The sequence below is a fragment of the Podarcis pityusensis genome, assembly GCF_964106645.2.
Source record: "Podarcis pityusensis genome assembly, chromosome: 13".
NCBI lineage: Eukaryota > Metazoa > Chordata > Lepidosauria > Squamata > Lacertidae > Podarcis > Podarcis pityusensis.
The window spans coordinates 2876219-2903309 of record NC_138038.1 but is presented as its reverse complement, the minus strand read 5'-3'; the positions used below and the strand labels follow the sequence as shown (position 1 = coordinate 2903309).

The 27091-nt window shown below is 45.0% G+C and overlaps 1 long non-coding RNA gene across 1 annotated transcript; it reads left to right on the top strand.

Moving 5' to 3' along the window:
• The first annotated feature begins 1567 nt into the window (after positions 1-1567).
• Positions 1568-25878, top strand: LOC308460673. Its single transcript, XR_013978710.1, has 3 exons — positions 1568-2188; positions 20169-20255; positions 24082-25878. It is a non-coding gene; the product is annotated as an uncharacterized lncRNA (long non-coding RNA).
• The last annotated feature ends 1213 nt before the right edge of the window (positions 25879-27091 follow it).

Here is a 27091-nt window from a genome sequence, read left to right as displayed (position 1 = left end):
CACTGAGCCTTGGGCTTGCCAATCAGAAGGTCGGCAGTTCAAATCCCCGCGACGGGGTGAGCTCCCGTTGCTCGGTCCCTGCTCCTGCCAACCTAGCAGTTCGAAAGCACATCAAAGTGCAAGTAGATAAATAGGTACCGCTCTGGCGGGAAGGTAAACGGTGTTTCCGTGCGCTGCTTTGGTTCGCCAGAAGCGGCTTAGTCATGCCAGCCACATGACCCGGAAGCTGTACACTGGCTCCCTCTGCCAATAAAGCGAGATGAGCGCCACAACCGCAGAGCCGGCCACGACTGGACCTAATGGTCAGGGGTCCCTTTACCCCTTTACCTTTACCTTACCACTTCTGGACTGCAGATAAGGCAAAGGCACCATGTTTAAATTCTCTGCTGTTTAACAAACCTCCTGTCCACACAGAAAACTAGCATGTTTAGGATAAAGCTTCAGGCTTCCTGCTGCTTTCTGTCTAAAGTCCAGAATGCTTTTGTGCAGAGAAGGAACTGTCCAACTCCCAACCAAGGAAGAATGGCAGATAAAGTGAATGGACTCTGCAGAAATGGCAAAATTAATGGGAAGAATAAGGAATCAAGAAGAAATAACTTGTAACGAAGAATGGGGGGAAATTGTGGACTGTCTTAAAAACTATTGCAAACAACTAAACACATTAGCAGGATTAATCTAAAAACAAGCAGTTAAAAGGTTGATTTAAAAGTAAACTAGAGAGTAACTAAGTAAAAGGTGTAAAGAGATGCAGTTTTGGAAATGATCTTATACAAAACTACAGAAGGGAAGGAGGGAAGTCAAACTGAGTATGTACTGATCTACATGTGATTATTGTTAAACTGAAAACTGAAAAATAAAATTTATAAAAAAATAAAATAAAGTGTTATAGTTGCAGAACAGAAGAAGAGGCTGATGTGTCAGGTCACTGGCTCATCTAGCCTGGCATAATATTCTTATGGTGGCCAACCAGTTGCCTGTGGGAAACCAGCAAGCGGCACATGAGCACAAGAACACGCTCCCCTTCTGTGGTTTCTAGCAACTGGTATTCAGAATATGCCTCTGATCCCAGAGGAGGAATATAGCTAACATGGCTAGTAGCCATTGATAGCCTTGTCCTTCATGAATTTGTCTAATCCTCTTTCAAATCCATCTAAGTTTATTTATTTATTTTATTACATTTATATCCCACCTTTTTCTCTAAGGAACTCAAAGTTCTCCTCTTCCTCATCTGTGCTGTAAAATGAAAGTTCCTGGGCTCACTTGGATTGCCAAACAAAGACACCAGCCAAGAAAACAGGAGCAAAGCAGCAGCCAGTAGGCCTGATCTTTATTCAAAAGACGGTTGCAACAGAACTTCCACCCATCACATGGGAGAAGCAGGAAGAAGCCCAGAACAAAGGGCGGCTCCCTCTTTTATCCCTCAGGTGACACATCATGCATACATCACAGATGCATCATACATATGTCACAAACAGGGAGGAGTTTTCTGGTAGAAACCAGTTTGTCAGGTTTCCCCCCAACCTCCCTTGCCCACCACCCCACACCCATCAAGTGATACAACAGGAATATTTACATTTCCCTGGTTTTCCCAGTCAGATAATCATACTCCTTTGTCCTGACTGAGGACCCAATCCATTCCTGGATGGTTTGCCATTGTCCACGGGATGACTGCCTGTCTGGCACCCATTTGCCAGGATGCCAGTGATTATCTCTTGTGCAAGAGGCTGCTGTGTACGTGATCCAGCTTTCATGGATTATGGCTGCCCACATCCCAGACACTCCCCCCACCCCCTGTAGCCATTCCTTTCCTGAATAGAACAAAGTTGGTGGAAATCCATACTGGAGCGATTTTATATGACTTTCTAAAGTTTTCCCAGTGAGCCAGTACAGTGGTACCTCGGGTTACAAACATTCCAAGTTACGTTTTTTCGGGTTACGAACGATTTTAACCTGGAAGTAAGTTGTCTGAGCTCTCAGAGGCCTCGCCGCTGCCTGAAGCCAAGCCCTGACATCCGCAGGATGCCCAGCAGGTTGCATCCCAGCCCCAAAGTTAGGTAAGGAACACTTACCTAGAGAAGACAAAGAGCAGTGAAGCTGTTAAGAAACAAAGGTGAGCCTGGGCCGAAAAGCCCTTGACCAACCCTTGCCCCACCCCCCAGCTGTAGCAAGATGGGCGGCACCTAGCCAGGTAAGCCCACCTACCCTGTGGGGGGGAGTGTAAAATTTTGGGATTCTGCGAGGGATTTGGGGATTTGTTTATGTGAGTCTGCCCTGTGCCTTTGTCTCTGCTTTGCTCCTTCGTTTGGGGGACTTCTGGGGGACTCTGCTTTCTGCCATTGTTTTGGGGATTGTGTGGGGTTTGGGGTTCAGCTACTGGTTGACTGTGCGACTGCAGAAATGGCTAAAAGCCCCCCCCCCCTTCCAAGCAATCATCAGTACAGGTAAGAAAAAAATTAAAGTTAATTTTTTCATCTATAATACTGTCTTATTTATTTTATTGTACAGTACATTGATTATTGCCTTCAGTTTATGGATCAATGGTCTTGTTAGACAGTAAAATTCATGTTAAATTGCTGTTTTAGGGGGTGTTTTTCATCGTCTGGAACGGATCAATCCACTTTTCCATTACTTTCAGTGGGAAAGTGCACTTCAGGTTCAGAACGCTTCAGGTTCAGAACGCACTTCCGGAACCAATTAAGTACTTAACCTGAGGTACCACTGTACATATCAGTGAATTGTTGCATGTGGTAATGTGCATCAGAGGCCCTTTGAACAGAGATAGGAAAAAACTGTGATGAAGTGTTTTGTGGGGACATTTGCAGGAGTGATTGTGTTGAGTTTGGTAGTCGGGGTGTGTGTATATGATGTCTGCTGGAGGTCCAACCCCCCACCACCACCTTTACATAAATTCCTGTAACAATGCAATCGCCACAACAACCGTGTGAGGTAGTTTAGGCTGAGAGGCAGTGACTGGCCCAGAGTCACCCAATGAGCTTCAGGACCAAGTGAGGATTTAAACCTTGGTCTCCCAGATCTTGGTCCAACATTCCAACCACGCTGCCATTCCAGCTGGTAGCCATCACTGCCTCCTGTGAGAGCGAAGGCCATAATTTAAACTATGTGCTGCTTGATGAAGGACTTTCTTTTATTAATCCTGAATCTTCCAACATTCAGCTTCATTGAGTAGCCACAAGTTCTAGTGTTGTGACAGAGGGAGAAAAACTTGTCTCTCTCCACTGTCTCCATGCCATGCATCATCTCATAAACGTCTATCATGTCACCTCTTTATCACATTTTTTCCTAACCAAAAATCCGCAAATGCTGCAGCCTGCCCTCATTGGGTAGTTGTCCAGTTCGTTGACGCTGCTCTCCATGATGCAACTGATGAAGAGCAATGCCCAGTGGCTGAGTGTGGGCTGAGGGCCCAGGTTCAAACTCCAGTTAGAAGCCTCTTCCTTTAAGGCCGCTAAAGAATTTTTGGCAAGGTGCAGAATTGGAGGTGGGCCCAGGGGACTCGTGGTCTGAATCTATATGAGACTGGTTCAGATGCATTCATATGGTCAAGACTAAGGAAGATGCTAGGGCTGTCCAGGAGTCAAATCCAAAAGAGTATGCCAGTCAGAAGCAATTTGTTCAAAGGGGGCAAAAACAAACAAAAAATGAGCAAGAGGTCCAGTACAAACAGGATGAGGGGAAGAAACTCTGAAGAAAGGTTCCACAAGCAGGAGAGAGAGTAAGTCCTGATGTCTCCTGCTCTTGCTCAAGTACTTAAGAGTTTTCTAAATGGAAGAGTGTCAGCTTCCTTTCCACTCTGGATTTCTTTCTCATTCATCTCAGAATCAAGCCAGGAGCACTATATGTACATGGGGCTGTGATCCCCTTGAGAGCATTATTTGGGGGCAGTGGCTGCCAAGAGTTGGACTCCAAGCTCCCATCAGCCTCAGCCAGTTTAGCCAATGGTCAGGGATTGTGGGGTTGTACTCCAAGAACATCTGGAGTGCACTGTGCTGGCTACCCATTTTGTAAACGTTGACTGAACCTGGCAACCTTACTGCATGTCCACAGGCAAACAAGAAACATTGGGTGCTAGACATTTCTTGTGCAATTTAATCCTTTTGTGTTTAAATAACTAGTACAGTAACAAGATGACCTTGGCTTTCAGCCTAGTGTTTCTTAGATACAGTGGCTGAAAATGACTTTCCTATAGTTAAGGCCTGTAAATAAAAGCTAAGGCTAAGCAGCCGTTTCTCAAATAAGGGAGATGTCTAAAGCTTGCTTTGGATTTATTATTTAGGCCCTCATGATTTTGTTGTGAGCATTAACTTTTAAACAGAATTAATGATCAGCCCCCAAATTCATTGTTCATCTCATTACCTTCCGTTCTGCAGTAGCCACCTGCAAGCATAACTCCAGTCAGGGAATGGCTCTTTCTGCTGAGAGATGGATGTGGAGAAAATAACACTACAGTGGAACCTCGGTTTATGAACTTAATCCGTTCCGGAGGTCCGTTCTTAAACCAAAACCATTCTTAAACCAAGGTGCACTTTCCCTAATGAAGCCTCCCACTGTCGGTGCCCATCCACCATTCGGATTCCATTCTTAGACTGAGGTAAAGTTCTCAAACCAGGACACTATTTCCGGTTTTGCAGAGTTTGTAAACTGAATTGTTCTTAAACTGGACTGTTCTTAAACTGAGGTACCACTGTAAGTGCAACTATGGGAACAAGAAGCTACTGCGTCAGGAAAAGAAGAAGTACCCAACTGTTCATAGAAAGGAAGAGGCTAGAATGGGGATAGCACTGGGGAAAACCTAGAGTGACACCAGACATCTGACTGAATGTAAGCATACAATACTGCACAGTAGCTGAAGAAATCCACTGCTGTGAAACTAGGTTTTGTCTCAACAGAGACCATGTCTCATAAGAGGGAAGGTCCCAGCCTCAGACTGCCTTATTATATAAAGCCTGAGCAAGTTGATATGGAGAAAAGAGAAGAGCTGTGGTTCAGTCTGATGCATGTGAAGAAGCTGAGCAGGAGCAATTGCAGTACTGGGAGGTGGTGGCCCAGGGAAATAGATGAAGGACCAGCAAATCCTGATCTTCAAAAGAATTGGTGGGGTTGTCGTCTTTTCTGCTGGTCCTGCTCCTTTGCCTTTAATAACAATCAGAAAATTGGCTGAGGATTCTCTTTTTCACCACATTGCTATGTTGCTAATTTCCTGCAAGTCAGGCTGATCTTAGAGTTACAGGAGTAAGACCTGAATAAAATTAGCAGCAGCAGCAGTAGTGGAAATTTCCCCACCCAGCATCTAATTTCCTGTGGAGGGAAATGAGATGGAGGGAACATAGGAAGCTTCCTTATACTGGGGCTTGACCCTTGCGCCATCTAGCTCAGCATTGTCCACACTGACTGGCAGGGTTTCAGGCAGGGGTCACCCCCAGTCTGACCTGGAGGTGCCATTGGGGATTGAACCCGGGACCTTCTGTGTGTAAACCAGATGCTCTTCCACTTAGCAATGGCCCTTTCCAGGGAAGAACCTGTTTGCAAAGTGTGCAGGGCTGCCACCTCTTCACTGGGCCCATTTCTCTGCCCTGGTGAATGGCACACACAAATTTTTACCAGGGGAACATTCTCCAAGAGATAACTACGTTGTGAGTGGGGTGGGGTGGGGGAGTGTTAGCTGGCATGATACCTGAGTCCCTTTTACTTCCAGGGTCCTGGATCCAGCAAGGGTTGAAATCTAATGGAGGATTCCATTGTTGAACTAGTCAGGCCAGTTTCTTTGTCAGAGAATGGCTCTGTGCCAGAGGCCTTTGCCCCTTACCTGGCTGGCAGTTCGAAGACAAAAGCGAGGGCACTTGTGTGAGAGCGGGGCTAGCAGCAGGCAGAAGCTGAGAGATTTGCTTGATTATCTGCTAGAATCCAAGGCTGTAACTATGGAAAAAGCTAGACCTTTTGCGGTCTTAAGGCTGTGAGCTCCTCCATCTTAGGCTCGGGTTGTATTGAAACTACTGCCTCCTGCGTTGTTTTTGCTGTGTTAGCAGCACTGAATAGATCTCCCCAGGGTGCAAGCCTGGGCTGCCCAAACCACAAGACCTTGCTGATGTGGCCTTGCTGATGTGGTCCAAAGGGAAACAGAGCAATACATTTGGCACTGGCTGGGCTGCAGGAGTTGCTGGAAGGAGGCCTACAAGATGCTACTCAGCCGTCTTAACGACTCCACTCCAGATTTGTGTCACTTGACTCCTGAGCCTTTTCTTCTCCCAAAGATGTCCCACAAGGCAGTGGGTATAGTTTTCTCCTTAGGGTTTACTCCTGCAGCTTTTCTTATGAATGTGTGTAGCCACAAGGCAGCGGAGGTTTAGGATGTATATACAGTGGCAGGGCCATCTTAAGTATATCCGGTGTCGTGATGCAAAGATCCCTCTGGCGGGGGCCCCCCCAATTTCCTTTTTACAGCGCTGCCAGCAGCTTTGCGGGGCTGAAGGAGGCGGGCAGCAGCTAGAGGGCAGCTCCTCCAGTGGGGAAGAGGCGGAGGCTCCGGGCGCGGCGCTGCTTCAGTGAGGCGGGTGAGAGCAGCGAGCTGATGCCGGGAGGTGCCATGCCCAGCCTCTGCCTCTTCCCTGGCGCCTGTGCTGCGGTGGCCACAGCAGGCAGAGACTCCGGCTGCGGTGCTGCTTCAGCAGAGGCGGGCAAGGGCAGCGAGCTCATGCCAGGAGGCGCCGCATCCAGCCTCTGCCTCTTCCATGGCGCCCTCCGGAATGGCGCCCTGGCGCCCTGCGCCACTTGCCTCTATGGGCAAGACACCCCTGTACAGTAGTACCTCGGGTTAAGAACTTAATTCGTTCTGTAGTTCCGTTCTTAACCTGAAGCACCACTTTAGCTAATTGGGCCTCCTGCTGCTGCCGCGCCACCAGAGCCCGATTTCTGTTCTCATGCTGAAGCAAAGTTCTTAACCCAAGGTACAATTTCTGGGTTAGCGGAGTCTGTAACCTGAAGCGTATGTAACCCAAGGTACCACTGTATGTGTAAATAAACCATATATCACAAAACACCAAAGTCTCCACTGCCCATGGGTTCGGTTCGCCTGGAACTCAGAGATGGAGCGGGGAGTGTGACAATAATAATTCCACCTGCATAAGTGATAGTAAGAGCTCCACCTATGTCAAGCTGCTGTGAAAGTTACAAGAGTAAAAACTAAAAAGTGCCACTTTAGTCCTTTGTTGCATGCACAACCTCATCTTGCCTTGGTGCCATTTCGCTTCTAGTAGAGTGAACAGAGAATCAGAAATAGCATCAGATGGGGAGATACAAGTGAAGACATCACTCTGTGCCAGCAGACCCTGCTGCTGTTCAGATAAGGCACAGCAAGCAGAGTCAGCATCAGAACCTGGCATCTCTGGGCAGCTGCCAGGGAGAAAAGTGGACGTGCCACTGCTGCTGTTCTTGGGATCTTTGTGCTAGACATCCGGATCAAATAGCGGCCCACTATTATAATTACCCACAATGCCAGTGCACTGGCAAGTTTGACCAAGCTGCGGGAGGCGGTGGAAGACAGGAGTGCATGGTGTGCTCTGGTCCATGGGGTCACAAAGAGTCGGACACGACTCAACAACTAAACAACAATTATAATTACCCACAATGCCAGTGCACTAGAGTGATGCTCTGTCATGGGCATTGTGGGTAATTTTGAGTGTGGGTGGCTCACAACCATCTAGCAGAGACTGTGTTACTGCTGCTGCCTCTACTGCCATCTGCCATCAGATAGAGGAGCCCAGTCTCCCACCAGCTCTGCAGCTTGCCCTGAACCTCAGCTGCCAGTGACACCTTGATTTCAATGAGGCTGCTGCAGGAGCACAAAATTTCATTGTTTCTATCACAGTTATAATTTTACATAGGTCCCAAAGCATTAGAGAAGTCTAATATGTTTTCTAACACTACAGCTCATGGTAAAGAATTCCTTACTACCTGTGCCATTCTTGTTGAAAGCTTAATCTTGACCTTAAGAAACTGTGCTGAATTTATGGGAGTCATATTCTTGCTGAATTGTTTCCTAAATACATTCTTGTGTCAGTAAAGACAAAGAGCTTTGTCTGTGGATTATGTTTAAATCCTGCTGTAATATGTCAGTCAGATCTCGCAGGAAATGAGATTGAGTAATGAAAAAAGTGCACAGAGCTTCTGTTAATCCAAAATGTAAAAAAGAAGGGCATTAGTAACATTTAAAAACGTTTTCCATCCCAATTCCCATTGACTCAAAATATGTTAAAAATTTGGTAATGAAACTGGAGCTGTACAACATCTACATATATAATCACCTTTCTTTATCAAAGTAGTGTAGGAAACAGTCGTGGATTGTGGATTTAATTGCTTGTTTTCAAAGCTTTCCTTGTAAACCAAGGAAGCACTTGTTCTTCCTTTTCCAGAAGAGAAAACTGGTACAGCATAGAAAGAGCACTCAGAGGTTAGCTACTCTGCAAACTCACCTAGCCCAGGAGAAGAAGAAACTGGGGTTTCCAAGCAGGGTTTCTGATGGGAAGAGAAGCAGGATGAGGCCCACCATATTTCCTTCCCTCCCAGGCAGCTGATAGGTGATGGTTTTGGCTTTTTATAAATAGTAAATGAGTATAACCTCAGTTTTATTGTTCATGTTGAAGCTTGGATGTGGAACTATTGCATCTAATGATCTAAATGTGGGGCATTTGGAATAGGCTAACATTTTAGAACAGAACAAGCTGGGTACATCACCTGGTGGGGGATTTGTGTCTTTTTAGTGTGGGATTTTTAGGCACAAGGCACTTTCAGAGTGCCCAAGAAAATATTATTTATGCTTGCAGAATGCAGGCTTCATTTACTAACATTTCATTGACTAACGGAGATGGGGAAAGAATGGAATGGCAAAGCGGACTGCATGCTGATATTAACATAAAATGGTAGTGCATGATGCTGAAAGCAGGAAGTAAGGATTAATGAGCATATAGAGCACTCTAAAGGTACAACTTAGTGTTACAGGGCAACTAGGGATCCATGACTCCATGAGAACACTAATGCAGAGCGGGGGGTGGCAGGGGAAAGGATGCTTGACAAATTACATCTTTGTGAATTCTAATATAAACCGACCTTCTCTGTACCTCTATTAGGGTTACCATCTGTCCAGTTTTCCCCAGACATGTCTAGGATTCCAAGGGCGAAATCACTATCCGGGTGGAATTGTTTTTAAAAAACCTCCCAAATGTCTGGGTTTTTGCAAACAGAATCAGAAGAATGTGTGCAAGTATCACTCTTTACTTTTCCCTATCTCTATGGACCTGCCTGTTCTCTGTATAACAAAGACTTGCTTTGTAAGCAGAACCAGGCAGTGTGCATACGAGGATCAGTCTTCTTTAAAGAAATTATTTTTGCATTTTCAATTTTACAATATACAAACAGAATTTAAAAATAAATAAACGTAAAATCCCCCTTGACTTCCCTCCCCCCCTTTGTGGATCTTCATACAATGTATTCTCGTCTCTATGGGGCGCCTGCATTGTGCATGCTGGGATGGGTCAGATCCAGCAGATCTCATGCAATAATAATATTTAAGGAAGGTATATGCTCAAGACATCCTCAGGGCAGATGCAGCTTGGGAAGAACAGCCAACTTTTATGTTCACACTGGTACTAAATGGGTGAGAACAAGTGACAACAAGAGTATATGGGCCAAGCAACATGGTGCATGGAGCAAGTTTCTTCTAAAAGCAGCTGTGGGGTGGGGTAATTTGGATCGGGGCCATGGAAAGGTTGAATCATCTCCTGGACTTGCTATTTGTCCCTTTGGAGAAAATGTATGAGCCACAAGCCCTTTTAGGTCTTCAATTTTTAAAAAAATGTGTCAGTTTTTGAGCCCATTTATACAACTACAAAAGCTAGATGCTCTGCTTTCTAAAAAGAGGCTTATTTTCTAAGTTCTGGCAAGTTGCACCCAGCGGAGCCATTTCAAATCTCAGTCAATTTCAGGGAGGCAGCTGGAGCCCGGTTACCAGGGAAGCTGCCTACACAGCAGATGGGAAGTCTCAGGAGGCCAAACAGGCCGGGCAGCACAGCTGAGAATGGCAAAGCCCAGCTTCTCTCGGCTTTATCAACGTGTAAATAATAAAGACAATTGCCTTGCTGCAATACATTTGGTTTGTTCACTCCATCATCAAGAAGCAAGGCTGAAAAGGCAGTTTTGCATGCTGCTTTCTGAGCAGTTGAGCCACTTATGGCTTGGCTACGCAACAGGTGAACTGCTCTTCAGAGCACTCTGAAACGTATCCCTATCTAGGTTAGAAGGATCATTCTTCGTTATTTTTTTTTAAATGTTAGTCACTATCTGCCCCAAGGCACCCCAAAGTGACTTACAACCAACCAACCAAAACCCCACATAGATACAGTACTTTAAAACCAAGGGGGGGGGAGCAGAGTGGCCTGGAGAGAAATGCATTAAAACCATCCCACCCCCTTCTGAAGGCCAGAGAGAATTAAGGCCCCAAGGCCTGGCTGGAGAGGAATGCTTTTGCCTGGCCATATTCTGAAGAGCAAAAAGAGAGGCTGCCCGAGAGAGAAAGCCAGGACAGGTCTCTTAAGGCCCCGCTGTCCCCCAGAAGGAAGGAGCTGGGCAAGAGGGCTGGAAAACAGGTGTCTATAGCTGATTATTCGGATCCAATACCCCCCGCTCGCCCAAAAGCCCCAGACAGGCGTTTCCAAAGGCTCTTCCCTCTTCTCCTTCGGGCAGCAAGGGAGACCCCGCCCCGCAGGCACAGGCAGGCAGACCGGGGGGCGGCAGCCCCTTCCTCCCTCCCTCCGGGAGCCCCGGCAGCGCCTCCTTCCTGCGCCCTTGGCGAGGCCGGGCGGGCGGGCAGGAGCAGGAGGGGGCGGGCAAGGGGGCGCCGCAGCCTGGGCACGCCGAAGCAGGACGCCAGCCCCGTCAGACCCACCGGGACAGGGGAGCAGCATCCGCCACCCGGACCCGCCGCGTCGCCGCGCCTGAGCTGCCGGAGGCGCCGCGGAAGGAGCCCGCGGGGCTGGAGCTGCGCGCGAAGCCGGGGAAAGATCCAGCCTGGTGCCGAGTTCCCCTGGCTGAGCCGGAGCCGGAGCTGGGGTGGGAGGAAGGAAGGAAGGAGCACCAAGGCGGGGCAGGAGAGGAGCACAAAATCCACCTGGATAGACATTTTGCCCAGTGCTTTTTTTCTTAAAAAACGTTTAGGGGTACTCACATTTCCCTACTCATATTGAAGTACTGCCCCTCAAAGAGGCCAAATATAGATTCACAAAATGTTTAGGGGTATGCGTACCCCTGCATTCCCCCAGAAAAATGGACTGATTTTGACCATAAAAGAGAGTACGTGTCCAGGAAAAACTGGACATATTGCAACCCTAAAGATATATAGTGAAGGCAGCAAGTGAGCCTCCCTGGGGAGAGCATTCCACCAGCAGGGAGCCACCACAAAAAAGGCCCGTTCTCATGTGGCCCCCCCTCCAGGCACACACAGAAGGGCCTCCGCCGACCACCACAGGGTCAGGTTGGTGCATGTGGGGAGAGGCAGCCCTGGAGGTATTGCAGTCCTGAGCCATTGTCACAGCTGGCACAGTGCAACACAGTAGCCAGAGTCTTAATTCCCCAAACAGCAGCTTTTTCTCTCCTTTTTGTAAATCTTAATATTGATGTATTGATTAACAAAAAACCATTTTCACCCCGCTTTTCTTTGAAATGATTTCAAGGCAGCTGACAAGAATCAAGTAAAACAATCAAATAAGAACAAAAAAGAAAACCTGTAAGAATTAAAAAGTTCCAGATGTTAAAGCAGTCATCAAAAGGCACCCCCCCAAAAAAATTTAAAAGTAGGAAAATAGCTGCATCCAACATTAGAAGACCTCAGAGTGTTCCAAGCAGAAGGTAGTTGGGATTCATACAACCCAGCTGCCAACAGAAGAAGGTCCTTACAAGGCCATTCAACTGGACACAGCTATTGGAAAGGCCTTCTCCTCCGTTGAGATTCAGGGGTTGCTGGGACACGCAAGAGCGCTTCTGTCGGAGTTATTAATACGCAGGCAGACTCTTACAGGGAAAGGAGCGTCTCAAGATGTCCTCGTTCCAAACCTCAGTGGCTTTTATGACTGAGAGAAGGGCAACAGTAATTGTATACCTGCCTAATCTTGCTCTGATTTCTTACCAAGGAGAGCAGATATGAGGTAGTATGTTGCCATTTCCTTTGATGAAAAAGTATTTGACTTTAGTAGAACAGAGTTTTGTATTGTATTTATTTGTATGCTGTCCGACAGCCACAGGTCTCAGGGCAGTTATAACATAAAATCACAATATAAAAGCACAAAATACATAATAAAAGCAATAATGACCTGATCCCCCCCCCCCACATATTAAAAGGGCACTGAATGTCAATCAGCCAAAGGCCTGGTTAAAGAGGAACGTTTTTGTCTGGCGCATAAACTGTGCAAGCTGAACCTCCCTGGAGAGTGCATTCCACAAACGGGGAGCCATTGCAGAAAAGGCCCATTATCTGCAGAGTTGGATGGCAACCCAAAGCAGATCAGGCTGTGTAGGTTTTGGGTGCCCTGCTCTAAAAATAAACAATTCAGAAAGGCAAATAGATCCGCTTGATACATTCAAAGCATTATCCATGTGCATTTAAAGCGGATGACTTTCCCTAAAGAATCCTGGAAACTGCAGCTTCCGCCTCACAGAGCTACCATTTCCAGCATCCTTTTAAAAAACCTACAGTAGCAGAGAAGGAATATGTTTTGCCTGTCCAGGAGGCTTACAGCAACAGCAAGAGCCAATAACTGGAAGAAAATCCTCAATAATGGATGAAGAGCTTGTCAGGATGTGAAGCTGGTGATGATACAGTTCATGATTGAGAAAGCAAAACAAGCAACAGCTGCAGCCTGGATGTAGGAGCCACTGATAGATTTCTTCAGCACCTGCACAGCTGTGGATGAAGAAGGGCAGGAGGCAGAAAAGCTATAAGGCTATGTGCCAGAAGAGCAGCCAGAAGAACAGGATGAGGCCAAATCCTTGACTGGTTTTGCCCCATGGTTGCTTATTAGGCAAAATCAAACCACTATCTTAGTTTTTCTATTTTATTTCTGGCATTCATGTACCACCTTGTGGGTGGTTCACAGATTCCTCTACAGGCCACGTATCCTAGAGGCAAGACCCTGCTGAGCAGCGATTCTTCAGACCTGGAATGGTCGGAGGCTCCACCACTGTAGGGGAATTACCCATTTAGGGGACCATACCAAAGAAATAAGAATCATTCACATTGTTTTCTTAAGGCCTGAAAACATAGTCAAAATTATTAAGCCACCCGAATGCACACTGACATCCTAGTCTTGTATATATGCAAGGAGTTATTGTACACGATAAATTATTTAACCCATCTGCAGTCTGAGCAGTTTTGACCACTTCATGGGCTATTTATGTGAGTGGGAAGCAGGCATGTTAAAAAGCTTGTTTCTGTTACTGCATGCTTACTTTTACGTTTCTATTACAGTAACATAAATCTACAGAAATACCTGGGAATTAATGTGATTATATCCCACTCCATCCCATAGGCTCAAGAGAGGCTTACAAGCTGTTTTTCTAAATGTTAATAGAGCCGTCTCCAGGGGGTTCACAGTTTAAGAAAACGTGTTTTTTTCTGGCATAAAAGAGGCTAAATTAAATAAAAAATGAGATTGTGAACACATATTATTTTTTAAAAAAACCCCAAACCCAAACAACACCCAAACCAAACTGTAGCCAACCTACCTAAAAAGCTACCTGAAGCACAATGTTGTTTGCAGGCAGGCAAAAGCCTAGTTGTTGTTGCAGCTCCATTGCAGGCGTAGTCCTGATGGTGTCCCTTGAGGTCCTGCCAGGAAGCAGGCAGATCTTCATCCTTAGCCTCTAGAATGTCCCACCACCAACTATGAATTTCCTAGAGTGTGTGAGCCATCAGGGAATTAATCCCCTGTTGCTCATTATAGGTCCCAGTATCCAATATTTTAAATTCACAAAAAGTGATGGGGAGGGGGGAAAGGAAGATAACAAATAAAGCCCACAATCAGAAGAATCATGTGGTGCAGCTTTTGCTGGGTGGTTGCATTTCAGACTGAAGGTGTGGGAATGCGTATTTGTTTGAATGTATCTGTAGATAGATACACACCTACCCACCCTGCCCATTCAAAGCTAGGCTATTAGAATGGTTCTGTGCTTAGCCTTTTGTCTGCCACATTGTTTTTTATGTGCAGACATACAAACTCTCCACCTGGAATCTGCATTGTCTGGGTAGGGGAGTGAGGCTCTGTTCCACCTGAGTAGATTTCAGAGTCAGAGGAAGGATTTTGGATTAGAAGATCAGTGCTAAACGAGAAAGCTATACATTCACCAACAGTTGCCCAATGGATGATCTGGTTTGGTGGTCTGAGGACCTTTTATGTACAGTAGAAGAAATTACTTGCTCTTCTGGTTTTTGTACGTGACATGGATAAATGGATGGCAACTTTAGCAAACCAAAAGCACATGATATGTGTATTTGTTACAAATCTGGACTTCACTTGGAAAAACTCTTGGATTCCTTCCTTCTTTTCTGTGGAATATGATCCCCCAAAATCCTTATCCACACAATTTCTTCTCCCCTCTCTTTCCCTTCTCTCAGTTGTTTGGTGTTATTTCCCCCCTCCTCTTTCTTTCATGGTGTTCATGTTTTAAAATACACTCAGTCTGCATCTTTGTAGTTATAAAATGTTGAATAAGCCACTTAAAAGAGAAAGATGACAAAGGACCATTAGCAGAACATAAGAAGTGCTTTTTGCTATATCAGACTAAGCTCCACTGAACCTAGCATTCATCTTTCAACAGCATGTTCCCCTGGGAAGTTCAGAAGCAGAGCATAAAAATGGTGCCTTTCCCCTCTTGCTCCCCCCCCCCCCCGCTCCATGGTACTCACACTGCGTCTAAGCATGGATGAGCCATGTAACTATTTTTTTCTCTGGCTGCACACCATGATGCAATTGTTTGGTGGCAATTCTAGATGTGAAATTCAGGATGGGCAAAATCATTATTCCATTTCATTTCTATACCACTTTATATTTTTAAGAAAAGAACCTCCAAACGGTTTGCATGAAAACATGAAAACATCAAATAAAACAACCCAAAATAAAGCATTGCAGAAGAAAATCAAATATAAAGTATATATTCAAAGCCACATAACTAACAGAAAACTAAAATACTATCTTAATGATTTCAAAATAAGACATAACAAAGGAGGTTCATGGTGGGCAGTGGCTGTGGAAGATGGGGCTCGATGAGACCTGGTGTCAGGCAGAGAAGCAGAGGGGCTTCAAGATGACGCTAATGTTGTAACTGTCATGTTGCTTCCACAGATACAGCTCCTACTTCAACAATTCTCCACATTTCCCCTCCTCAACCTTAGGACATCTGCTTATGGTTTAGGCTTCTTGGCATATATGTGCAGATTTGTACATCACCTGGGTGTACAAGAGGAAACTCAACTAAGCTTCATTCAGAGTAGTCCTACTGAAATTAATAGACCTTAGCCATGTTTTGTCATTTCAATGGGTAAAACTGCCAGCCCCATGGGATGTCACAACCTGTCAGAGACATGGGAAGAGACAGACTCGGGAGATGAGGAATTACAGTCACCTCCAAAGTTTCCAGCGGCAGATAGAGAAGTAGACTCAGAAGGCTTGCAGCAGTCGGGGGGGGGGCGGGGGGCAGGGAGAGAAACAGATGGCCTTGAGGGGGCTGCTATGCAACCAGAAGGGAGGCAGCATTTAGAAGACTCTTCATCTGAGAGTGGAGTAGTCCATCCACCCTCCCCCTGCTCCAGGAGGGCTGAAAGGGTTAAAATGCAACAGAAGTGCAAGGGAGGGAGGATGGGACATTGGTGTGCTTCCTGCTGTGGAAGGGGCAGAGACTCAGAGTGAGCAACCCGTAACCAAGGGCAGATGGCTCAGTGCTGCTCTCTCTGTGTTAATTGTAAATAAACGTACCACAATCCTGCCAGAGGCTCATTAATTCCTATCGGAGCTTGCTTGTGTCTGCCTGAGATCCTGACACAACCCTGGCCTCAAGCTCAAAATCAGAGAAGGATGAGCTGACCATGTCAGGAATGGTGTACTGCCTGCTGATGAACTGGAATGGGTTCTCGAGGTTAGTGGTCAGGGGCGCCTGTGCAACGTAGCCAGGTCCCTTGCAGATGCCTTCCTCCTAGCCCTAGTCACCTGAGGAATCAAGAACCTCCTATACTTCACCATGGCACAGGGGGATCACCAGAAGGCAGGCCACAGAAAGGAGGTGAAGCACTCACCTTCAGGCCAGTGGGTTGGTCCTTTCAGGCCAAAGGATGGAGGTTGGTTGGACTAAACTGGAAAGAGGGACTCTTAAGACTTCACTTCCATCCTTTGTTGGAGCACATTGTTCATTTGGAGCTTTCCATGGTGCTGAATCATGGGTTTCTCTGCTGTAGATGGATTACAATTTCTCCGATCAGGGGACAATTATTCGGAACATGTGTTTGAGGGTGGGAAGCTAATCAAAGTCAGAGACCAAAAAAAAAATAGCATCTTGCAGCAAGAACCAAAGTATAAATCTCACAAATGGACCAGTGTCTGGTGGCTATAGCTTCCCTTTCACAAAAATAAGAAAGAAGGAAGCCTCCAAGCTGCACAGAAAAAAGTGGTTTATTAGTCCCAGTGTGTTTCAAATAGAGACTCAGCAGGGGCACAATGTTCTGTATTCGTGTTGCAAAATAATTACTACAGGGTGTCTTTGTATTCACATATATGCACTTAGAGTCAGGATGTCTCTCCACCCTCACCTCATCTTCCCACTTAGACTTAAGACCTAAACAATGGTGAATGCAGTATAAAGATGTCTAAACAATTATTTTCAAAAAGCATCCACAAAATCTATCCTCAAAGAAAATCAGGAATAAATTAGAGACAGTTACACTGAGACTGACCTGGTAAATAGAGCTGTATTTAGTTGCAATCATTTGAACTATAGAGCTTGGACATCCTTCTCACCCCGGAACAGTAGAAAAACATGCCCATCACATTTCTTTTCTTTCTGTGGCATGCACGGAACTATGAAGTAGTGATTTCTCAACAACTTAATTTCAAATTGAAATAGTTCCTACTTTCCCCCTTAATTTGAGCCATGGTTTGGTTCACTGCTGTGTCTGAACCTGGACTCAGGGTTTGTGTCTCCCAAACAAACCACAAGAACATACTTTGGTTACAGCTCATGGTATGTTTGGAGCATAGGAGCCACCCTCTCCCTATATGAACAGGTCCCGTCATGGTGCTGGGGCATAGGTACCAACTCCTGGGGGCCAAGGTTCCTTCAGCCCCCGCAATAAAATATTTGAGGGGGCTGGGCCACCACAAAGTTGATGGGCATTGCCATTCAAATGGTGCATGTGCTGTGTCTCTTGATTGATTATGCGGGGGAGGGCTTACCTGCCCCCCATATTTTATTCAAGTTGGCACCTGTGGTTTTGGAGACAGCCTGAGATTGGATGTGATGCTAAGCTAAACAATGGTTTCGCTCTCAGCAGCACAAGCAGGAGCAGGAGCAGTGAAGCAGCTAAGAGTTTCACCCCATGCACCGGCATGCTACACATTCACTTTTAAACTGTAGTTAAGTGGAAAGGATCTAGAGGTCTTAGTAGATTACAAGCTTAACATGAGCCTGCATCAACAGAAGCATAGTACCCTGAACAAAGGAAGTAATAGTATGACTCTATTCTGCCTTGGTCAGACCACACCTGGAATACTGTGCCCAATTCTGGGCACCACAATTTAAGAAAGATGTTGACAAGCTGGAACGTGTGCAGAGGAGGGCAACCAAGAAGATCATAAGGGTCTGGAAACCAAGCCTTATGAAGAATGGTTGAAAGACTGGGCATGCTTAGTTTGGAAAAGAAAAGAATGAGAGGAGATATGAGAGCCATCTTCAAATATCTGAACGGCTGCCACATGGAAGATGGAGCAAGCTTGTTTTCTCTTGCTCTGGAGGGTAGGACTCAAACCCATGGCTTCAAGTTACAAGAAAGGAGATTCTGACTAAACATCAAGAAGAACTTACTGTCAGAAAGAGCTGTTCAGCATTGGAACTGTTTTCTTCAGGACGTTGTGGGCTCTCCATCCTGGGAGGTTTTCAAGCAGAGGTTGGGTGACCATCTTTCATAGATGCTTAGCTGAGATTCCTGCATTGCAGGGGTGAAGTGAAGGACATGAGGCAGGAGTTGGTAATGTGGGTGAGCTGGGCACAAGCAAGCTGCCAGCTAGCTCTGTAGAGGCTCCTTTTATTGCCACAATATACAAATCCAGGCAGATACATTTTGGGCTGTGATCTTTACACATCTTCCATTCCCAAGATCGTGGGGTGGTACAAAGTTATTTTGGCACCTGTTTCCACCACGTCATTTTCCCCTTGCACAATGTATGACAAAGGAGACAAAGGTCACAGACAGAGCATGGCAGAATACTAAGACCACAAGAGGTTAGACAGAGGGGAAGATGTTCAGACAGCTGTGGATTTAACTTTGAGGGGGAGTGTGCTCCGCACCCCAAGGTCATGTGTGCAGACAGCTGAGGCTTCCCGTGGGCGGGAGTGTGCTCCAGAACCCAGCGATCATTCCTACACTGGGGTTGGACTAAATGAGCCTTGGTGTCCCTTCCAACTCTACACTTCTGTTTTATGATCTATGACCCTAAGTGTGACATGTGAACCAGGACACTGACTTAAATGGGGACTGTAAACGTGGTTAAATGCCTCCCACTGACATCCACCGAATATAGAAGTGCTTCAAAAACCTTGGCAGGATTGTGTCCTGTCTTTGGATTTTAAGAGAACATTTCTGTATTCTGTCTGAACTATTTTTTACATGCCTAGCAAGACACCACACTGCTTGCTGGTGCTTAGGCTAATGACTGAAACCTAAATATGGATGATGCTTTAACTCTACTCTACTGCCTTGCAAGAAATGAATTTTCAGTATATATTCCCAGCTCCACAGCAGATGTTCAGTAAGCCTGGTCGATGAACTGTATTATGCTTTAAAATGCAGTGTATTAGATTAGCACTCAGTCCTATAGATGTGCATAGCTGCAATGATACAAAAAATGGTTTGTTCCAATATAGCTGCAGGGGTGTCATATGTGATATGAGTGGTGCAAATCTGTCAGGCTTTGCTGCCTATCCGCTGAAATCCCATTTTAACGGATTTACTGCAAATATATCGGGTGTTGGGCCATCTTGGTTATTTTATTTATTTATGACATTTGTACACTGGCTGATGACAGAAAGTCTCTTGGCCAGCTTAAAATAAGTACATATAAAAACACTCCAAGTACAAAAAGCCCCATAGAAAGCATATATAGCACAAGTATTACAATAAAACCAAACCATTCTCAACCCCAAAAGTAAAAACTGAGATGCCCAAGCTACACAAGTTATTTAAAATGTCTAGGTGAACAGAAAGCTTTTCACTTGACATCAAAAACCTTCACAGAGATGCTTCCAGGCCCTTCTTCCTGGAAAGGCTGCCCCATAGCCAGGGTGTCACTGCCAGCAGAAGCAACGACTTGTGTGGTTGCCCCACTTGGAGCAGCACTTTCAGAAAAGAACTTCATGTTCTGGTGGGTACATATGGGAGAAGGTGGCCTTTCAGGTAGGTGGTCTTTTAGTTATGGCTAAAAGCAGCCATTTGCTGCTTATTTGAAATAGGGCCTATAAATGGACTGGAAGCCAGTGCAGCCGACAGGCATAAAATAGAATAAATAAATTAGGCAAAGTGAATCCATCACCTCCAGCAACAGGTGCCACAGGGCAGTGATGGAAGCCTTCTGGTTTTTCTTCCGAAGCTCTGAGGCATCTCTCTCAGCTGGAAGACAAAGATGTATATACATATAGACGGTCCTTCTCTTCCCCAATGCTGATGCCTCCCCTGATGCTGCTTTCAAAAGTGAAAACAGAAGCAGTGCTACTGGGGATGGGGGGGGGGGTAATCTCGTGCAAGTGTCATGAGGGCTGCACTGCAAGGCCTGTCCCTGAAAGGAAGTACCAGAGACCAAGAACGAGGGGAGTGTTGAGATGCTAGAGGTGTCTCCTTCTCATTTCAGGCTAAGTGTGAAGGACGGCTGGATGTGCCTCTTCCATCCAAGGAGCAGCCACACTACTGGTGCACTCACCCATCACTGGACCCCAAGGCAAGTCTTTGCACCAGGGGCGGGGAAGAAGGACTTGAGAGAAGGGTGGAGGAAGGGGTTGATCAGGTTGCTTGAGCCTCCTCAAACAGACCCATCAAACTTCAAACTTTCCACTCAGGGGGTTTAGATACTGGAGGACACTTCTCGGTTCATTTTCAGGCCAGTTGGCTCATTCTTTACCCAAATGCATCCCAATGTAGCCCTTATTGATGTGGTGTTTGCATAACAAGTAAGCAATGACCAACTCCTTGGAAGATGCATTGTTTGCCATATTATGTAAACACACCTTCAGGAAGGACAACGTAAGTTGATTTTTTAAACACTAATTGCAAATCTGTGTGTCACGAGGGCTCCAAAGCATTGGTTTATGCTGTGCCTGATTCACTGGTCAGGCCATTTCTCATACCAATAAGCCTCTTCTAGGCAAAGGCCATTCTAGGGGTGGGGAACAGGATCTTGCTGATGGGACAGATCCTGAACTTCCCCACACCTTGTGAGCCAGTATGACAGGCTAGGCAGATGGTGCACCTCACTTGTCAATCACCTGGCATCATCATGACAGCAGTTGAGCCAGCTTCAAAGGAAAGAATTGGAAGTGGGGCTGCCAAGAGGTAGTATGGCAGGGCTGCCATATTCTGAAGAGCAAAAAAGAGGACACATTTGCCGACATCTACTTCTAACTACAGATCACTATGACGTCTCTCATTCTAAATACTATATGTAGGCTATAGGAGCTGTGATATATTGCTACTAGCAGTGTTATTAACTTTTGACAACAAAATAATAATAATACAAACAATTGAATTGGCTTTAATCGAATAAGTAACTAATTGTAAAAGTAAATGTGCTCTAATTACAAAAAAATAGAACATGTGTAGGCGATATACATTGGTAGGCTATATGAATATCAGGGACTGGGCAGAGGAGGAAGAGGAAGACAGTATAGATTTACAGCAGTGGTTTACGGGAAGCCACAACTCAGAGGCAGATAAGGGGAAAAGTTGGGAAATCATGGGAGAGGAGGAGCAGGCAGAGCCGGAGAAGCAACCGGCTGATGCCTTGTCATTAGAAAGCATTCCAGACCCTCCAGCTCCCAGAACCCAGCGAGCCTTAAAGTAAAAGAGCAAAGAGCTCAAAGACAGAGGGTACTTAGCTACACCTGTAGAGGAGAGGATGATGATGACGAATGAGGAAGTGGGAGAGAAGGGGGTGGAGATTCACTTGGGACAAGGCCCTTATCCAAGAGGCTGGGTTCTATAGCCTCTCTGTGTGAAGACTGAAATAAAAAAGGACTGTAAGAAACTTTGCCTTGTCTTTATATTTTCCTGGGCAACCAGCCAGGAGCCGCTAGCAGCATCCTGACAATGAAACTCCTGTATCAGTACAAATGTAAATGACTACCTCATGGTCATGGCAGGAATGCCTTTGAGGCTGGTGGAGCAAAGAGACTCAGTCAGTTGCCATCACCTGTTTTGAGGGTTTCCGCAGGCAGAGATTCCACTGGTTCTGCCTGCTAGCCCTTTGGCTTTCCTGCCAGCAGTAGAGTCCCCCCCCCCCTCACTGGCAGAAGCCAGAAGGGCAATGCCCCACTCAAACCACCTCTCATATGGCAGGTTGGAAGCTTGGATTTCTCAGTTAGCTCCCATGTGCTGTGTTCAAAATAGATGGGAATTACGTATCCATTCACTTTCATACTTCTCTAGAAAAGGGGTGAAGGTGAGTCTTCACTAGGAATATGGAACCTGTGACTCTCTCCTGATGTTGTTGAACAACAACTACCACCATTCCTGACCCTTGGTCATGCTGATATCTGGAAGGCCACCAACTACTCATTCCTGAACTGCATACACTGTGCCCATGTACACCTTTAAAGCACATTCAAAGCACATTCAAACTTTCAAATAATTCTGGGCACTGTAGTTTGTTAAGGAATGTTGGGAATTGCACTGCTGAGAGGCATAAACTACAATGTCCAGAATTCTCTGAGAGAAAGAATGTGCTTGTAAGGTATAGTGAATACATAGTCTGTGGCTTTTAAAATCACTGTTACATTTGAACAAGGCATCAGTCCTAACCAGACTTTTTAATGCAAAAAAGGAGAGGTGCCAAATATACTTGTTGTTGCTGAGTCGTTTAGTCGTGTCCGCCTCTTCGTGACCCCCTGGACCAGAGCACGCCAGGCACTCCTGTCTTCCACTGCCTCCCGCAGTTTAGTCAAACTCATACTGGTAGCTTCGAGAACACTGTCCAACCATTTCGTCCTCTGTCATCCCCTTCTCCTTGTGCCCTCCATCTTTCCCAACATCAGGGTCTTTTCCAGGGAGTCTTCTCTTCTCATGAGGTGGCCAAAGTCTTGGAGCCTCAGCTTCAGGATCTGTCCTTCCAGTGAGCGCTCAGGGCTGATTTCCTTCAGAATGGAGAGGTTTGATCTTCTTGCAGTCCATGGGACTCTCAAGAGTCTAAATATACTTAGCCAGCGGCAAATCAAGATTGCATATGCTACCAGGAAGACAACGATAAGAGTAATTTGTAAGCCTCATTCAAACAAATAAGCTGCAATGTGGTGAGCAAACAGAAATCAAAATCATGCTGAGGCTGTTTTGTGTGGCCAAGCAATGCAAATGATTCTACCACAGCACAAGCTTCTAAAGAAAACAGTCTGCTGTGCCACGATGTCCAAGCCCAGTGGCCACACTCAAGCAGCTTGCCACATATGGACCTCAAGCAGTTTTGGATGTCAAGAGGCTGCTGCTTTATGCAACTCGAACCTTGAGATATATTTGCATGAATGTAGAACTACCAAACCACAAAACTACAGTAAAATGCACAAAGCAAAGGCATATTTTTATCAAATTAAAACCAGCAAGCACACAAAAGAAAAAACAGGCATCCACAATGATGCCCTTAGGGTAGGATGTTGGGACTGAAGTCCTGGTCCCCAATCAGCAGAAGATGCAGCAGGCCTGCCTCACCACACTTTCAAGTAACACACATTGCCATCCTAAAAGGCCACTGACTTCAGAGTCTACGATTACATAACTACATCATTTGGGCATACAAAGATGTGCCAAAATATGGGTACTCAAATTACTGTGTAATGTAGAGAATAAAACTACACCGAGTCACAATATATTTTGCTAGCTACCCAATATAAATCAGCCCACCACAGTGTGGAAAGGCATGTGCCCGAAAGCACTGAAACAAAAGGCCACACACACACACACACACACACACGGAGAAACATCTGCTAGAAAGATGCGAGAGAGAAAAAAGAGGAGAGGGTTAAATGCAGAGACTCAATAGATAGACATTAGCAGAGAGGTATCTTAGGGGGTGCATTTGAGAGAGGATAAGGGAGAAAAGCTGGTCCCAAAGTGAATCAAGTTGGCAGGCAGGAGACACCAGATCCAATGGTGGCAGAGGGCAGGACGTAGGTAGGTAAGGGAGCATCTCAACCCAATGTGTGCTGCGGCGCTGTTGAATGACGGGAGGTGAGCCCAATAGAGGCATACCTTAGGTGGGAGCTAGGGTACCAAACAAAAAAAGTGGCCATTTTGGCAAATTTAAAAAATCTGCCTGGACAGACACTTTACCCCTGAAAAAGAAGATGTGTCCAGGAAAAACTAGACATATGGAAACCCTATAGTATGAGGGATGCTGACGTCATTTCGTGGGGAAGGCATGAGGGAAGACTTTGAGCTTTCGTTTAAAAAATAAAAGAAGTTGGTGTCCTATAAATAAAGTGACAAAGCGAAAGTTACAGACAAACCTTAATTTTCTGAATGATTTCTGTGAGATAGTTACTGTAGCTGCTCCCACATTTCAGCATTTTTAGACAGTGAGTGAAGCCGAGGCTGTGATTGATCAGCAGATTGTTCGGAAGCCAGGAGAGAGGAATCCTTCTCTGCACTTTCTTTCCAGCTTCTGTCTCCTTTTCCATTCCATGGAAACCCTGTGCTTACATTCTGTGAGTTACTTTCTGCAAATTTTACTATACAGTAAGTATTATACAGTAACTATACAGTAAGTGTGGGTAGGGGTTAAATAATTCTCCTTCTTTTGAATGTGTAAGGGAGAGCTCAATCCACATACAATATTCCACTCCCCCCACCCCTTGGCAGCCCAGGAAGTAATGAAGGGGTGGAAAGAACCAGGTTTTCTTGGAAAGAACTTGAGGAGTGTTAATAGCATGTCACTTTTACAGCTTAGATCTAGGGGAAAACTACATGGATGTTGGCATGCAATTCTGTTCGCTGATAGCTTATTGATTCACTCTTCATAGAAAACAAATAGGAGATGAATGAACAGGCCCATTTCCATCTTGTCTGCTAGACAGGAAACAGGCTATGTTGATCTACTTGACTTACACTAGTTGGAGCTGCTTTAATCCTGGGGAGAAAAGACATGTTGCAAGGTTTGGACAAAAATAATGCATAGCAAAACTTTATCACTCAGGAACTTGCTTCTGATTTTTATTAGCATGACTTACCGCAACTCACCCTGGGTGGGAAATCTGCTTACCCTTTGCAAGTCTGTATAACTCCCATGACATTCAGTGGCCTCAGTTGCCCATTTGCTGTTGGGTGGTTGGACTGACACGTGGGGTGGACAACTCACAGCAATCCTGATTTCTTCCCCTTCCTCCTATTTTCCTCCAGTTAAGGGGGCACAGTCATTCTCACCAACCAGAAAAAAATCAAGACTCTTGGGCAGGGCTAGACAAAGAGGGTCAGGTTCTCAACATTTCAGAGAGAAATAATAGAAAATGATAGGAAACTATTATCGAAAATGTATAATCTGTTGCTAGAATGGAAAATGAAAGATGAAGAGGTTAAATCAGTTATGATTACATGGGCACAAGATGTGGGCACAAGATGGAGGATTGGGAAAAACTATGGAGGACTGAGATAAAATTTACTGCAAGTGTGGCGATTAAAGAAAACTATGAAAATTATGTATAGATGGTATCTAACTCCAGTAAAATTAGAAAAAATGTACAAAAATAAAGAAAGTGTTGGAAATGTAAATTAGCAGGAGACATTTTTTTTCATATGTGGTGGGATTGCAAAATTGTTAAGAAATATTAGGAAATGATTTATAATGAAATGAAGATGATGTTTAAAATAACTTTTGTTAAGAAACCAGAAGCTTTTCTATTAGGTATAACAGGAGTGGACATACCAAGACCACAAAAAGACTTATTTAAGTATACAACTACAGCTACACGAATACTGCTAGCACAGCACTGGAAAGAAGAAGGTGTCCCAAAGAAGATTGGCAAGTTAAATTAATGTAATATGCTAAAATGACAAAATTGACATTGAAACTAAGAGGAAGAGACGACGAGTTTAAAGAAGACTGGAAGGACTTTATTGTATATATGCAGAAGCAATGTACACAGGTTAATACATTAGCAGGATTCTAGAAATATTTGTAAGGAAATATGAATGGACAATAAGTAATTTTAATGATTTTTTAAATTAAAATGGACATGCGGTATGATGATAAACAATGGAACCAGGGAAGGGACTGGGGGGAAGTCAACTTTTCTTTTTCCTTTTTCAATTTATTGCTTTTTTCTTTTTGCATTTTTCTATGTCCGATTATGAATATGTATTATTGGTGCTATTGTTGATGTTATTCTTTCTTTTCTTTTCTTCTTTTTCTGTTTTATATTTGGAAAATAAAAAATGAAAATAAGAAAAAGTTCCGGAACTTGCTGACCTTTTTTAGGGGAGCACCCACCCAGTGTTGTTGAGCCAGACAGCGCCTCTGCCGCGCAGCCCCAAGCGCCATGCAGGGGGACAGAACTACAGAACTGCTGGAACACAACAAAGAGGGGCTAGAACTCAGTTACAATGAGCTCCAGCTGGAAAAAAGTCCTGCTCTTGAACCATCTTTCTGCTTCAGCATATATTTTGCTAGGTTGTATCAAAACTCCTTGAAATCTCGTGCTTTAACTGTGCAATAAAGGTGCTTAAACATTATTTCATGATCAGTAGCTAAGAGCAGGCTACAGTGTTCTCTTTAAATTTGCTTTGCCTTTCTGTGACAATGAGGCAAATGTAGAAAATGCTTCTAATAGATGATGTATGGGGCAAGAAAACAGGTGGAGAGATCAGTTGTTGGCAGGCAGAGTAACAGGCACCAGAGAGGGTTGCTGAATCTAGCAGTTAAAAGCACACCAGTGCAAGTAGATAAATAGGTACCGCTGTGGCAGGAACGTAAACGGCATTTCCATGTGCTCTGGTTTCTGTTGCACCAGAAGCGGTTTAGTCATGCTGGCCACATGACCCAGAAAGCTGTCTGTGGACAAATACGGCTCCCTCGGCCTGAAGTGAGATGAGCGCCACAACCCCACAGTCACCATTGACATCCAGGGGTCCTTTACCTTTACTTTTTACCTGTTGAGCCTAGAATGTGGCTTGATATTTCAACGGTTACATACTCATGGCTCTGAGGCTTTTTGATGGCTCTGGTTCTTTAACCATAGCTAAAGAGGAAATTTGCATTTACCCATAATGCTAAGTCATAGTTAGCATTAACCAAGATTTATAAACCAACTACAAACCTTGGTTAATCTGCACTCTTTAACTGTATAGGTAAGCTGCAGGACCAGGTTTGGACCATAAAAATTAACTCTGGTTAATTAAATTATGCATTATAAACCAAGACTTAGCATAATATGTCTTCCTTCTCCATGTAGAAAGGAATGCCTCTTGTAATAGGGGAGCCAGTGCTGTAACTTTGTGCACATGAAATGTTAAAAGTAAACTACTGATTTCTTGTTAGTTTAAAGAGGTTAAATAGGTCTAGCGTCTCTATACGTTTTTGAA